The 12889-nt window shown below is 35.9% G+C and overlaps 1 pseudogene; it reads right to left on the reverse strand.

Annotated features, from left to right (window-relative positions):
- Positions 1–209: 209 nt before the first annotated feature.
- LOC141398360 (uncharacterized) lies at positions 210–3112 on the reverse strand (annotated as a pseudogene).
- Between the last annotated feature and the right edge of the window lie 9777 nt (positions 3113–12889).

Below are 12889 nucleotides of genomic sequence, written 5' to 3' on the forward strand. Positions count from 1 at the left end.
CTTGTAGTCGACAAAAAGATGGTAGGTGTCGATCTGTTTCTCTTGAGTTTTTTCCTGTATTTGCCTTAGGATGGAAATCTGGTCAATGGTGGATTTGCCAGGCCTATTATATCGTCGACTATTGGCTTTAGTCGTTCGAATATTATACTGGATATAATTATATAGGCGATGGGGAGCAGACTTATGCCTCTATAATTGGAACATACAGCCTAATCTCCTTTTTTATGCATGGGGCACAGGATACTCAAGTTCCAATCATCAGGCATGCTTTCCTCCTGCCATATGGTGTTAATGAGCATGTGCATGCATCTTATCAACTCGTCCCCTCCGATTTTGAACAGTTCAGCCGGTAGCCCGTCAGCTCTTCTGCCTTATTATTTTTCAATCTACTTATTGCTATCATAACCTCACTATGGCTGGGCGGAATGCATTCAATTCCGTCCTCTGGGATTGGTGCTGTCGCCTCGTCATCATCGCTGCTGCTTGTTATCAATAACTTAGAAAAATGTTCTTTCCATGCTTTGAGTACACTTTCGGTATCAGTTACCAGGTCTCCATGTTCGTCTCTACAGGACAATATGCTTGTACCGAAGCCATCAGTTTGATGTTTCACTCTTTGGTAGAATTTTCTGACTTTATTTTGACTCCTGTACATGGCCCAATAATAGGTCCTCCATCAAGCGAATTCAAAGAAAAACGAAGATTTTAAATGTCAAAATTCATAAAGAGAGGCGAAAAAATTTTTGAGGCCAATTTCTTTTCTGTCAATTCAGGTAGATACATACAAAACATTTTCCGAGAAAAAGTTGTTACCGTAGTTACTTTTGTTAGACGAAACAGAAAATACCAGCTGATCGAACTTGAACTGCTAAAATAAGTTATTGTAAATTAAATTCTCATACAAGCACAACAAATGTTGATATTTTACGCTTACAACATTAAGTTTATTTGTTTTCTTTTTTCGAGATACATCTACCTGTTTCTATACAGTTAGACATTTCAATACCTCACAGCGAATTCAAATGACAAATATTAATTTTGACAGCTCAAATCGAAATCATCTGATTTTGCCGGAGGACCTATAATTGGGCCATGCTCCTGTACATCTCGATTTCTTCACATTCGTGCTTTTCCATTTCTCTCTTCTTTCTGCGGAAAAGACGTTTCTCTTCTTTTCTCACTCTTCATCGTACCATGTGTTCTTTGGTGGAGGTTTTTCGTATCCAAGCACAGTTCTTGCAACTGTTTGCATGGATTGGGCAATTCTTTGTCACTGTGCTTTTATGTTATCGGGAAAAGGTGTGCCTATATTCAACAATTGCGTTAAGCTGGGTACATATTGTCAGTTCTGAATGACATCTTTGTTGTTGCTTGCTAGTGTGGCCGTTCATATTTATCATTCATCATGCAACCGCAAAATGTTTTGTGGTTGCTAAATGGTTGGACAGTTATCGATACCTGAGAAATACCGATATTCAAAACTGACAAAAGGTCTGTACGATAACTCAAAAGTTTGTACAACTTTGTACAAACTTTTACAAAATGCTGTTCGATAACAAACTTGTTCAATTAAAGAGAACTGAGAAGAACTTGCAAGAACTTGCAAATACTTTTTACTTGCGAAGTTGTTGAACAGGCCTAATGTGTACTGCTCTTTAGTTGAGTGAAATTTGCTGTGATTGTCTCCTGGGAATGCAACTTTCCGATGTCCAGCTTTCTCGCTGTATTGGGACGTATTTTATTCGCTACGTTAAGCCGCGTGCGTACCTTGGCTGCAACAAGGTAGTGATCGGAGTCGATGTTTGCTCCTCGAAATGATCTCACGTCCATCTATCACAACATGGTTTCTTGTTTTATTATCTGGTGACTTCCATGTGGCCTTGTGTATATCGGGATGTCTAAACTTGGTGCTGCTAATTACCATGGCAGCTGCGAAATCAATCAGTCTCATTCCGTTATCGGATGTTTCACTGTGGACGTTAAATTTACCAACTGTAGGGCGAAAGATATTCTCCTTTCCAATTTTTGCATTAAAATCACCTACACGCAGAGAAAAAATATGATTGACCCAACAATATTCGAAGAGCAATTCGAAGACCACAATCTGAGAAGTGTTTTTGGTCGTAATTTGTGTTTTCTTTTCATATTTTTTGTGGGTTTATCGTATTCCTTATGTTAAGGTAGGTATTTGGAGTATGAGCGCAATGGAGTAGTTATGTTTCTTCATTCAATTTGTTGTATTTTAAGTTAGACGTAGCAAAACCTAGCCATGTGTAGTGTTTGTCAATGCTCATAATATTATACGTGACATTTATACCAAAGTAATGTGGAAAGTGTAAACGAGAATTATATACGATCAAATCAAAAATTTCATTAAAAGGGCTGACAATAGTTTTTGTAAAAATTCTAGATTATGATAGTTCCTACTATAGGTATTGTCAATGACTTTTACAATATTGAGGAATTTGACAAGTTATTTTTGTTTTTTATGTTTGTAGCAAACGGTGGTATTTTTGATTTGCAATTACAATGTTTGAACAAAACAAATGGATTGATGCAGCAAAAATAGATACTGTTGTTCCAACCAACGCGAAAAATATTTTTTCTCTGCGTGTAGAATGATTTTAATGTCATGGGCAAGGCATCGATCATACGTTTTCCCAAGTCGCTCGTAGAAAATATCTTTGGTTTGTTCGTCTTTCTCTTCGGTCGGGGCATGGGCATAGATTAGACTGATGTTGAAGAATTTAGCTTTTATCCGAACTGTTGCTAGTCTTTCATATAGTGGAGTGAATCTAGAGACGAGTTCTTTAATCCACTGGCTAACTACAAATCCACAGCCAAATTCGCGTCTGGTGTCATTGCAGCTATGGTATAATACGCCACCTTTAGGTATTGGTTGCGTGGTTTTCTGTTTTGTCCATCGTATTTCTTGTATGGCAGTGATATCGGCATTGTACTCATGAAGTACTTTCGCTAGTGCGCGAACTGCACCATCTGAATTTAGTGTTCGTTCATTCCATGTACAGATTCGCAGATCATGGTCCTTAAAACGTTTGCGGGGGTCGTTAACATTTGGGGGATTTGTTTCTGTTTTCGTTTGTTTTTTCATGGTAGTATGCTTTTTTATAGGGGAGGGACCAACTCTTCGCCTAAACCATCGTCCTTTCTCATCCGGGTTTGGGACCGGCAATGGCAGGCCCCATTTTTCGTACGAAACTTAAAACTTTCTACAAACTGTGAAATTTCATGGAACTTTGTAACAATCTTACAAAATTGATTTGTCTCCTTTAAGCAACTTATTCTTAGGAATCAAGTGTCATCCTTCGATTAAGACAAACGAATTCAATATAAACACAGACAATACATGGTAAAGAAATGCTCGCCACACTACTAAATTGTAATCATCCTCCATCCTACATATGGCATTCGACTTATCATCTTCTTTCTTTGTTTTCTTTTTCATTGTGTGAAAGCATGCTTCTGGTGCTGATGTGATACCACCAGCTGGTCTGGTGGTGTTTTGGTGTTCAAATAGTAAATAATGAATGTTAGTCCATTGTGGCCTTGGAATTGATTTAGTCACATCCACTGTGTGGAAGTAAAATTGAATCACGAAAGTTGAAGAACATAACGAAATGGTTCGTAGTTGTTAGGTTCGACAGAGGCAGGAAGGTGGATTCAAAAGTGTATGCATTGCGTATACAATTACAGATTGTAATTAAAGGACAAATGTATATGAGACTTACCTTAGGAGGACCTCTTGTGGCCTTTAATTTTATTGATGTAAAATTTGTAAAAAATTTAAAAAATATAGAAAATAATAATTAATTTGAATTATTATTCATATCAATAATAATTTCCTCTTCTAATTGTTGGTCTCCGGCGTATTGATATTTTTTGGATAGATACCTTATCCAAATCAGTTAATCACATTATAAGATTTTCATACACTCACTTTACTAACCACCCTCGGAAAACATACAATCACAATCATGTGTATAGCTTAGATTTCTCTCTTTCTCTAAATCCGTACTATTTACGAAAGAAACAATTGAGGGTTTGCCAAAGTGATTGATTTAACCAATCACAGAAATAAACGGAAATGAGAAAATCTTAAGACAATTCAAGTTTTTCCTTGATAGGAAATGCAAACAGACGGTAAATAGAATGGCTGAAATTTCACCCAAGGGAAAATACACGCAGCTTTAGTTAAAGTCGATACAAAACGATTTAATCGGAAAACTATAAAAGGATTAATGGAGAAGATAAACAAAACAGGTAATTTACGAAACCATTTAACATAAATGGAGAGAAAGTAAGTTAATTTGATTAAAGTAAGCAGCAATGTGATAAATCAAATATTTGGTAAGTGGCATACCCAGAGCTCCGATTCACTCGCGAGTGAAAATTTGGGCGGAGGTGGTAATTTTTTTTGGGGGCAATATTTTTGTGGTTTTGGGGCAAGTTTATTTTGGGGTGGGATAAGTTTTTGTTTGGTGTTGGGGAGGGAGCAAGTTTCTCCCCTCAACTTGCTCGAAGTTTAGAAGAGTTTCACTCGTGGAGTGGAATTCGAGCGAGTATTCGGAGCTCTGGGCATATCAGAGTCCATGCAGATGCAGATTTCTGAAAACATTTTCAACTCCACATATTGTAATTGCTATTGGACTGATTCCAATACCAGTTGGGTAAGGAGAAGGGGATGCTTTTAGTGTCCTAGAAATCAAGCAATTGAGCAAGTGTGCGAAGTATTAGGTTAGGTTGAAAAGAGGGTCGAGTAATCGCCATATGCCCTGGTGGACATACACATAAGCCAGAAGTAGGTATGTTGTGCGCTCTAGATAAGATTTGTTTTAAGAAGGGGACTCCACTATATTTTATTTAAGAAACACTGTTCCCTTAACAAAATCCCGTAATTGTTTCAAGTCGTCTACAATTATCTGATTAAGATCTGTAGTGCGATTCTGTAAAATTAAAACGCAAAATTATGAATGAAAAGTTAAAATAAAAGTTGACAACACAGCTGCTATCTGTATAACTTTACGACTACTTTCTTCATTGTAATTTTACCGATTTTTGTCAGTAACTAAATAAATGTGTTAGAGAATCGCACTACTGGTATTGTGTCGTTCCCTAAAAACTGGGATCTGATGATTGGCAGAGAAAATGCTCGAGTGGTTCGTCATTTTCTCCGCATGCCCTGCATATGCTGTTGTCTGCACAAATAATTTTTTGCAGATGAGCTTGTAAACCCAGGTGACCTGTAAGGACGCCTGTAAGTCTACTTAACTCTGCCTTACCTAACATTAATAGGTTTTTAGATTTTTCCTCATTTGGGTCTCCCCATAGGATTTTTGTGGTTTTCCCTATTTCCTCTCTATTCCATAGGGATAAGTGGGCATTTTTTGCCCAAGTTTTTAACTCTAGCCGAGAAGCGTTTAGTGGCTTTGCGTTCTCTAAGTTTAGTATTGCTAATTCCCTTCCATTTTTTCAAGAGAATTTGCTATCTCATTACCTCTGTTGCCCGCATGTCCCGGTACCCATATAATACGCACCGAACCATGTTAAGAATAGCTGTTGATCGAATTTATACAATCCAAGACTGTTTGTGATTTTACTGCCTTGGATGTTATTGCTTTGATTGCAGTTTTACTGTCCGTAAAGACGTTTACAGTATTGGTCTCGCATCTCCGCTTGATGGACCGTATTGTGATCTGGCAAACGAAGAGGTATTTCGGTATCTGGTTCTTCAATGAAAAGACCCAGTCCCGTTCTGCCACCTAGCATGGAACCGTCTGTATAACAACAGTTTCCACTCGGCATTTGTGCTAGTGTTCCTCCGATCCACGAGTCTGTGTCTGGAATTAATGGCTCGCATGAGGCAGCTACAATTGTTTCAGGTATACGGTCCGATACAATGTTTTCCATTGACTCTCCCGTTGTTACCCGTGAAATGTTTTGAAGTTATGTTACGTAGTCCTTTCTGATCCACTCGTCCATCGCTTTAAGTCGGATAGCTGCGACGGCCGCTTCATACCTTATCTGGATTTCTATTGGGTGTATATATATATGGAATAGTTTCTAATGCCCTCGTTGGTGTTGTCCTCATTGCACCGCTTACACATAAACAGCACATTCGTTGGACTTTCTGTAGTATTTTAATATTACACTTTTTATCCATAGCTGTCCACCAGACTACTGAAGCGTATGTTAGAATAGGTCTAACTACGCTTTTGTATAGCCAGTGTGTCATCTTAGGATTAAGACCCCACTTGGAGCCTATGGCCCTTCTACAGGCTTACCAACATCTATAAGCTTTGTTAGCTCTCTTTTGAATGTGGCCTTTCCATTTAAGTTTCCTATCCAGGATTACTCTCTGATATTTAACTTTGTTGGAAATATTGATTGCCTTGTTTAGGAAAACAGGTTCTTCAAAGTGTCCCAGTTTTGTTTTCCTAGTGAACAGACATATTTCAGTTTCTTCCGGGTTTACGTTAAGACCTCTTGGTCTAGCCCAGTTGTAAGCGAGTTTTAGGGCTGATTCAGCTCTTCTGCATAGCAAGTTTGGATTCTTACCCTTCAGAAGTATTATAACGTCGTCTGCATAGCAGACTTGGTCAAACCCCTCATCGGTAAAAGTCCTTAATAGGCTATTTATGGTAGTGACCCATAGGAGTGGGGATAAGGCCCCCCCTAAGGCGTACCCTGACCAACTTTGTTCCTTATTTTTACGTCAAGTAAACCGCAGCTTATCCATCTATTCCTTAGATGTGGCTTATCCAGTCCCCAAAGGCCTGATTCACCTGAAATTTATCTAAGGATTGGATAAGGGTTTCGGTGCTGACGTTATTGAAAGCACCCTCGATGTCAATGCACACCGCTAGTGTATACATCTTCCTGTCGAAGGTGCTCTCAATGTGGTGTACAACCTCATGTAATGCGCTTTCCACTGATCTACCTTTAACATATGCATGTTGTTTGTATTTAAGCATATCGTTTGGAATATTACTCTTAATCATGGTATCGACTATACGTTCCATGGTTTTAAGCAGGAAGGATGTTAGGCTTATCGGACGATAAGACGATAAGAATTGCGTAACTTGCCTTCCCAGGTTTGGGGATAAATACTACCCTCGCCTCCTGCCAGGCTTTAGGAGTATACGCAAATTTTTAGAATGCGTTGAAAATTCCAAATAGTTTGGACGCAATGTAGCCCATCTATTTATGGAGTAAGGCCGGAAATATCTCATCCGGTCGCGCTGCTTTGAAAGTTTTGAAACTCTTGATGGCATCCTTTACCATCGCTTCATAAATTTTTGGTGCTTCGTCTATAATATATTCCCTAACTCGGCGGGAAATGTGTGTTCATCAAAAGCCCAGCGTGTCCTCGATTGCTTCCATCTTATTTCCCATATCATTCACCATAATCTCGGTTTGTGTATGGGTTTTTGACCGAAACTTTTTTATTTTTGATACATCATTAACGCTGTCTACCTGTCCGCAAAAGAGTTTCCAGGAATTGCGCTTTCCTGTTCTAGTCATGTTGTTGTATTCTTTAAGTTTTGTGTGATAGTTGTCCCAGAATATAGCTAATTTTTTACGCCGAGCTCTGTTATAAAGCCTTCGGACTTCTTTGCCTTTGTTACGATACTAAAGGGTCCATTAAGTATTGAAATATACACAAAAATTTGTCTTGCGCTTAAACGAATGTCGATCACTGTATATTACATATTTTCATTTTGACCAATATTAGCCCTGTTCCTTTATGTGCAAGAATCTTCAAGTTTTACCACTTTTTACTCGAAAAGCGTTCCTTTACTTCAGAGGCCATACAATTCATATGGGTGCAGTTTACAACTTTTACTACTTTTGCCGGTTTTACCATTTTCAAAAGTAAAGGAACAGACCAATTATAACAAAAATATTTGGTAACCCTTGCAAATTAGAGGAATTGTTATACAGTCGACTCCGCTTTACTGTAAGTAGGTTTACTGAAAAATATCGGATAACTGAAATCGTATTTCTGCACCATTACATTTTTAGGTCAATTTCTCACTATTTACTCCGCTTTAGTGAAACTCCGCATAACTGAAAATATCGGATAACTGCAATTGTGTTTTGGCAAAATTTTGGACTTTCCATTGAAACCACTCCGCTTTACTGAAAAAAAATATTTTTTTCAATAACTAGATCATGATGAAATTATAAGGTGTCGTAAAACTCCAGCGTCGTGGTTTCAATCTGTCAATTTTTTTGTGCATAACTTACAGTGCTGGACATATCAATGGAAACTTTTTTCAGAAAACTTAATATAATAATTTTTGACTAAGTACATTTATTCCCTATTCAAATACACCTGCATATTTAATTTTATGCAAAAATATGCAGGTATAAATTAACTTAGGAATAACTTAACTTAGTCACAAATTATTATATTTTCTTTTCTGAAAAAAGTTTCCATTGATATGTCCAGCACTGTATATGAAAACGTAAACAAATATTTTAACATCTTGACGAATTTTTGGTCAAAATACAGTTGTTGGTGTGCTACTTACATGATCTGGTAAATAGATCTTGAACTAGATAAACTCATTAGAAGAGAGGGAAATAACGTAACGTTTAGTATTGATTTAGATTATTAAAATAAGCTAAATATTTCTATAACTTGATTCTTCTAATTTCTTTTTAGTTATACATATATGTGGGACAAAAAAGTTAAAAAATAAGAATAAAAGTGAAATCAGATCAAGAAAAGAAACTTATGAAATTTAGAAAAGAAGTACGACGTCAATATTTCGAACTTTAAAAATAAAGAAACGATAACAATTGTAGTGAATATTTTTTTATTTTTTAACTATTAAAAACTGTATATGATTGGATTCCCGATTTTTTACTTTTATTCAAAGTTCGGATAACTGAAAACTTTTTCGCTTATGCGAAGTTCGGATAACTGGAAAAAATTACAGTTATCCGAACTCCGCTTATGCGCAAACTTCGGATAACTGAAACAAATATGCTGATTTTTATCCGTTTCAGTAAAGCGGAGTCGACTGTAAGTAAATTGACACCCTGTTTTTGTAACTTATTTTTATTCGTTCGTCTATATTCGTAATAGGCATCCATAACTCAGACCGCAGATGACATGCAGACCTAGGGGTCGATTATGGATAGCAACCCAACTCCAGTTGTGTTGCCGACCACAAATTTAGTAAGGTGAAATTCCATTTCCGCATTGGAATTCATAATTTTTTACAATTAAGTTAATAGCCAAAGGTTCAAAACACTGGTATTGAATGAATTTGACAAAAATTTCTGTCGTTTCGCTTATTTTAATTGTATGATTTTATCTTCTGGCAACGCAACTACAGTTGAGTTGCTATCCATAATCGACCCCCTAATTTTTCGTAGACTCGTTCCATATATGGACAAAAATTCTACATTTAAAAATCAGTGCTCCACATTTCCGCTAAAGCGAGTAAATCGATCTACAAATTTTAACAATTCGTGTGAAAAGAATAAAAATTTTTACAAAAACAGGGGGTAGGAAATTTACTAACCCCCTGTTTTATAAGGAGAAGTAGAGACATGGGTCCAATGATCAAAAACTTCAATGTAATGGACATTTATTCACATTTATGTTGTTTATCATTTATTTGCAAAAGTTAGAAGTCTGGGTCTCGAAAAACATAGGATCGTAAGGATTGGGTCATTTCCCCTGAAAAAAAAAAACTGGTTCCGTCGTAATGGGGACAACGAATACAAATTGCTACAACAGAAATCAAAGGGATTCGAGAGCAGCTCTTCATGGTACAAATACACAGGTAGCCGCATCGGCAATTGTTGGCAACATAAGATGTCAAAATTTGACATCAATTCAATGCAATTGACACATTATGTTACCATCAGCTGGCATGACAATGCTACCTGTATTATTGTACCATGCAGCTCTTAAACTGCACTTTCGGAAATTTTGTGTGGGAGGTACCCGAAGGATTTGGCATATCGTCGGTGTCATGCTTAAGTGTTCCATACGCCATTTTTGACTTTTTGGGATACAGGTGGTTTCTAAGGTTTTCCGGTATGCTTATTGAGGCAAAGATGGAAAAAATTTTTGTCACTTTGTTCCATGTGATTTACAATATTTCACATTTGTGTCATAAGTGCGGATATCTAAAAAATAGACAAAAATTATTTTTTTAAAAAAATCTCTATAACTTTTATATTCCAATACATATTCCTCTAAATTTTTGTAAATATGTTCTATATATTATTATTAATATTTCAAGTCAAAAATATAAATATTTGCTTAGAAATAGTACCAGGATCGCTAAAATGATTTGAAAGGATATGGTTACTTTCGAAGTGCTTAGCTATTACTTCACATTTGTCTATATTCGAATAATATGAGTTGTTATTGTGAAATATAGTAGGAACGTATTTATTTTTCCGCCTTAAGGCTTTAGTTATCTTCCAGAACGGTTTTGAAGAAGTATCTAACTCAGTTAACGTTTTATTCCATGACATGTTTCGGAACATCGACAATTCGTAATTTATTTGCTTGTTTAAACGGTTCATATGGTAACGATCTTCTGTGTCTCGAAATCTTTTGAAATTTCGTTTGTATATATTGCGATGTTGTATTAAGACTTTTATATAATGTGGTAACGTCCTTTTTTGGAGATTTTGTGTACGTTTTGGGATACTGTTTTCTGTGGCTGCTTTTATGATATTAGTGAACGTTTCAATCATTGTATCGATGTGATCAGGATTAGTAAACACTACTTCTGTTTCATAGATTGGAATATTATCGTTTATAAATTTTTTATACCGACTCCAATTTGCTTTGTTATAGTCAAAATAAAGATTTGCAGAAGTTATTACTTTTGTATTGACATAATACTGGTAAGTGATCCGAGCGTAAATCGTTTATAGATTTTATTGAATGAACATTTTGTGAAAAGTTTGTCAGAAAAATGTCTAAGTTAGATGGCCGCCTTCTTGAATCCGCGGGTATGTATGAATTATTTGGGGGAAACTATTTGCAAGTTGTTATACTAAGATTGTCAGACAACAAATTTCCCCATGCATTGTTTCTTGCACATCCCCCAAAAAGAGTGTCGGCAATTAAAGTCTCCACCTAAAATGATTTTTTTATTAGTTCCTGTCAGCATACGTAGATCTGATGAAAAACGTCTTCGCGATTCGGCATTAGAAGTTCCTCCAGGGAAATAGCATGAGTAGATATTGACAGTCTCGTATTCGGTGTATATTTTGATACCAATATTTTCTATAATAGATGGAGATTTTTCTTATAGAATAAGAAGATATTTTTAGTATTCTGCACATTTCATGCACTTGTTGTTCCATTTTGCATTTCAGAATAGTAATAGGAGGAATTGTTTCTTTACTAGAATTATCGATAACAGTATCTTCGATTTCATCATCGATATCATCCTGATCATCGGTGTCCAAAATAAATGAGAGAAAATCGATGGGAGAGTAACGTACCTTTGTTAAAGGCCTTGTACACACGCTGCGACTTTTGATGCATGCATCACCATTTTCGTACTTGTAGGGTTGCATTTTTTCGTAATATTGTAAGAAGTGTAATTTTTGTAACAAACATGTACGATTTTACATACATGTTATGATTGTTGAATGCATGTAGGTATAAATTGTTAAACCAAAATTATTGAAACAGGTAAAAATATTTGTTAATATTTCTCGGCAAATGTAAATAACAAAATTTTTGGAAAAAAAAACATTGTTAGGTAAAAATGTATTTTCCAACATTCGGGTTATTCCATTCTACGAGATACAGGTAATAAAACTCCGACAATATGGGTGTTCACACAATTATAATTATTGAAATATTTTTAAGAAATGTTGGGCAACAAATTTAGCAACGAACGGCGTCAATATTAATCCAATCGATTCAAAAAATTAAATTCTTTTTTCTGCAATTCACATTTTGATATTTTAAAAACACATTTGGAACACAAGCAATTCAGTTTCAACTATGAAGGCAATAAAAAACTAACAACATACTTATCAAATAAAGGAGGAAGTTTAGTCCATTTATTTTTATTACATTCTTTTAAATACATGATGTATATTAAATAATTTTAACATTCTAAATGGTATTAATAAATTAAACGATTAGTCATGCAATTTTACATTTCGTACATTTTCATTCCCTCCATCACTACTACTACTATTTTTTGCAACACCGCTAAAAAATGGCGATGCATGCATCAAAAGTCGCAGCGTGTGTACAAGGCCAAACAATGGCTGACATGCTCTCATTTGAATTCTTTATTCTCTGTTGTTACGACAACGTGCATGCGTCGACATCCCTAATCCTGATCCACTACTTGAAGAGGAAGAAAATAGTTCTGGTTTTCAGCTCTCTGAGAGGAGCCACTTGTTTTAGATTTTTTAGTCATGGTTGAGTACCTCGGAGAGGCAACAACATCGTCGTCGTACGGTCTCTTAATTTTCGGTAAAATTAATATATTACGTTTGCTTATTTCTCTTGCAATTGTTAAGAAGAACAAGCAGGAATAGCTGTACTTTTTGTTTTGCAAATGCTTCAATTAGGAGAAAAACACGTCTGCACAATTGAATGTATACAATACGACTGAAATAATACACATATTAAACAATTTTTTTCCGATTTCTCTATAACGTAGTAATTCATCGGTCACCAGCTGCTACGTTATAGCGAAGATCGATTGTACCAATCAATTTATTAGGGTTAAAGTCGTAATTCATCTGAATTTATGCAAATTGTCCCTAAAAACATCATTTTGTGTTCTATATAGGGAAAATAAATATGTTGACGCTTCGCAAATCTTTTCGACATCATAAATGCTCTGAAAAACAGTAA

The sequence above is a fragment of the Musca autumnalis genome, unplaced genomic scaffold (assembly GCF_047663935.1).
Source record: "Musca autumnalis isolate F117 unplaced genomic scaffold, ASM4766393v1 scaffold_3, whole genome shotgun sequence".
Lineage (NCBI taxonomy): Eukaryota > Metazoa > Arthropoda > Insecta > Diptera > Muscidae > Musca > Musca autumnalis.